Source organism: Pinus tabuliformis, chromosome 1_1 (assembly GCF_031772625.1).
Source record: "Pinus tabuliformis cultivar Carrire ecotype Pingquan chromosome 1_1, CPIR1, whole genome shotgun sequence".
NCBI lineage: Eukaryota > Viridiplantae > Streptophyta > Pinopsida > Pinales > Pinaceae > Pinus > Pinus tabuliformis.
In genome coordinates this window covers 73114185-73118102 of record NC_142297.1, presented here as the reverse complement: position 1 = coordinate 73118102, position 3918 = coordinate 73114185, and positions in this window count along the sequence as shown.

Below are 3918 nucleotides of genomic sequence, written 5' to 3'. Positions count from 1 at the left end.
AGACTTTGTAGTTGTTTTTTTGTGCCAGCAAGACGGACATTCTGATGGTACTATTGTACCTATACTGCCTGTATTTCTCCTTGAATGTTCTTGAAGCTCAGTTCAGCTTGTTGGGTTCACTAGGGACCATCCAAGTTTTGGGTTTTTGACATGGCTCTCGCGAGTAAGCTCTTCATTACACAATATAGTTGGACTAACTGTTTGAACAACGTCAGCCTTTCACGGGTGTTTCCAAGGTCCATTACCAAAGGTTCCCCATCCTCCATTGGAATCGGTTCTACTGTCGCCTTGGCATTCAATTCTGCCTAACGAAATTACGGACTTCACTTGTGTCGTGGATCCAACACTGTAAGCATGCATGAGATTTTGCATGTTCTCCTCCCCTGTTTTCATGTCTCTTCTACGTTGGGGCTTGTTGGACGAAGCCATCGACACTTTACCTTTCCTACTGTTTTGATTGTTGTCATGACAACGCCCTCGCTTCTCCGTGATAGCCTCTGCCTTCACCATGCTACTGTAGATTGGGACTCCCAACGACTACGATACCTCCCGTGCCCTCACCGTAGCGAGAACTAGGAGTGCCAGAGTCGGAGGAGTTTGCATTTTAGGCAGACCTGAAAGGGTAGTGCACACAGATGGTTTATTAAAATATTTTAGCCAAATGCAGGCTTTACTGTCCGTCTCTTTCCTCTGGGAAACAATATTTTGGTTCCACATTTCTTGTTATGAGGAATGAAAACACAGAAGACCCTGACACCCTCGGCCTTTTCCTTTGGGCTGGCAGAAGACATGACTTTCACCATATCATTAAAAATGCTCAGATGCATTACTTCGCCTAAACTCTCTAACCGACCCCAAACCCATCGAAGGCTCTGACTTCAAGAATTAAACGAAGCCTTTACAGAATTAACAAACTGGACAGTAGTTGATGACCCTAACTCACCCATACATGCCCCTTTGGCCCGGAAGATTTCCAGAAGACGTTAGACTCTCTAACCGACCCCAAACCCATCCAGGCCTTAGACGTCTAGAATTAAAAGATTCATTAACAGAATTTACAGACATGGTACTAGATATAGACCCCGACTCCCCATACATGCCCATCTAAGCCAGTAGATTTCCATTAAAGACTGAAATCAATATTCCAGACACTAACAGTGACAGACTTAACCCAATCCCAATTAGCCCATGCAATACTATCACCAAACCCCGCCATTCCGACTCCATTTGTTGCATCAAGACCACCATTTCATGAACTTAGAAGGCCTGAGATACATACCAGTAACCCTGACTTATAATCGCGTCGTTGACGTCGCCCTGGGTGCTCAGCCTGTGGTGCATGTCTCTAATCCCGCAAGCAACCTTCACCACCTCGCAACGGCTCCTGAGGTGAAACCACAATGTTTGCATGCAAAAGGCACTTACCACTTGTAAAACCAATATTACCGCGCCCAAGGTTCAATCTACCACTTGGTTACAGGTTGTCATATCCTTAATTTCCTTGAGCATATGGAGGTGTTGGGTGGGCCGCCCACTTGCCCTGCTCCACACCCGTTCAATCATTACGACGATAATTTACATGGTAAATTCCTTAGACAGAACACTAAAGGACACCGCTCACAAACAGATCACAGATCAATACACCAGTATTCTTGACATGGTTAAAACTCTCAAAGAGGGAAACAGTACATGGCCTGAGCGAATGTGACCAGTTTAGGCAATTTATTAATAAAAGAATAAAAATTTACATAAGCTTGTCTCATGAATGGTCACCCTACAAATGACCCTCCATGATCTTTAAATAGAGATCATGGTCCAATCGGGTGTTTAGCCAAGGATCAAGTGTCGGTAATATCGAGGAGAGAATGAACCGTCGGATCACTTCACATCTAGAACATATCGTGACCATCGGATTGTAAGTTACAAATGTACATAGGAAAGAAACACACTTTACGTAACTCTACATTAGACCAAGTTATACTTAACTATTTCCTATATGTCAAAATATCCTAACAAATCACACCTCGATCGAAAGAAAATTTAATTTAATTTTTATTGGAAAATCTTAAATTGTAAATATGTGCCTATACTATAATATAATATATATATATATTTTTATTTTAATTTAAAGATATAATTTGAATATGATTGAGATTTCTTATTATTTAAAATATATTTTTATATATATAAATATATTAAATATTTTTTAAGAAAATACATTACTCAAATTTTGAATAAAAGAAAAAATTTATTACTCTATTAAGGTAAGCTTATACAAGTGTTTGCAAAATTAAAATAATCAAAATGGAAGGAAAAATATTAATTTATTAAAATTAACTTAAGGGGTTTGTAAAATTGAAATAGGCAATACTCTTTCGATTTTGAGAAGAAATTTAGTATTACGTGTCAGAGAAGTTGGCGACGAGAATTGTGGCCGAAAGGGCACTTAGCAAAACCAATTGCACTCCTGATTTGACCGTTTTAACGTACGTGGTGGGTAAAGCATCTTCATCTTTTGGTTTATACATTTTCAAATGTGGTTGCTTCAATAATTATGGGATCTTTCTTGTTTGCTCCAATGAAAACTCTTCTCACAACTGAAATTGATAGGCATAATTATTGTTTGAATAAAAGGAAAAATGGCAGGCAAACCCATGAAATTTTATTTTTATATTAAAAATAATTTCAAATTTTGATCCATTTGTATTCATATGCATGTAAGGTGTCTGTCCCTTGTCTTATCTTATGTTCTTTATATTGTTTCAATATAAATCTATGAAGATTTTTCTCTCTGGAAAAAAGAAAATGCAAGGTGTCTGTCCCTTGCCTTATCTTATGCTCTTTATATTGTCTCAATATAAATCTATGAAGATTTTTCTCTCTGGAAAAAAGGAAAACTCCCCGTCATAGCTATGATCATTTTCTTTAAAAAAAGAAAAGCGGCAGAAAATCCCAGGGGAATTTACTTTTATATTAAAAATAATTTTAAAGTAAAGGGGGCAAAAAAATTAGTGTGAACGGGTTGAATATATAGAGAACTTCCAAAATCGAAAAAATATTCTTTTCATTCTTCTAAAATCTTTGATGAGGATTGAGCGCGACCGGCACTCGTAAAGCAAATTCCCTAGATACGTGGTCGGTTGGTTGGACCATCTCATTTTTCGTAAAGCAGATTCCTTTCGTATGTGGTTAGTTGGACCATTTCACTTTGCCGTGCCACTAACTTTCCTCGGGTTTGATACGGTAAATTGAAGGCTGCTTTAAGTATCTTTTCCGTGACAGACATGTCAAACGAGACAATGACTTCACAATCGTAGACAATGACATTCCCGCTTTCTTCGTTTCTTCACCCGCTTTTTCTTCACTTATTTCTAAGGAATCGGTTTAACTATGAGATATTTATGCATTGTTTTCTACGGTATAATGAATTCAATATCGTGGAAAACTTGTAGAACACTCTGTACATCACTGAAATTTAAAATTCCAAAAAAGTTTTACCTACTTTGTTCCAAATTAACCAAAAATATTATTAGAAAACAAAAAAATCCCAAATTTTCCGATTTCCATACAAATTAAGGAAAAATGTTATCAAAAAACAAAGACAAGACGTTTGGAAATTCCGGCGGGTTGCAGATAGCCGTACGTCCCTATACCAAACATTTAATGGTTGAAGGGTGACCTATATTTAAGTCATTTCTGACAGGTTCACGGATAATGATATGGACATTTTCAAACGTTTGATGTGACATATAAATAATAATAATAATAATATTAACCACGAATTTATGTATACGCGCCGAGCGTGTCTGGTACGAAATGATTCGTATAAGAAAATTATGAAGGTGCTTTCAAGTCACGAGGACTGAGCAGGTGACTCACTCCCATTAAGTATACAGGTACAGGGCATGCCGGCCAAAA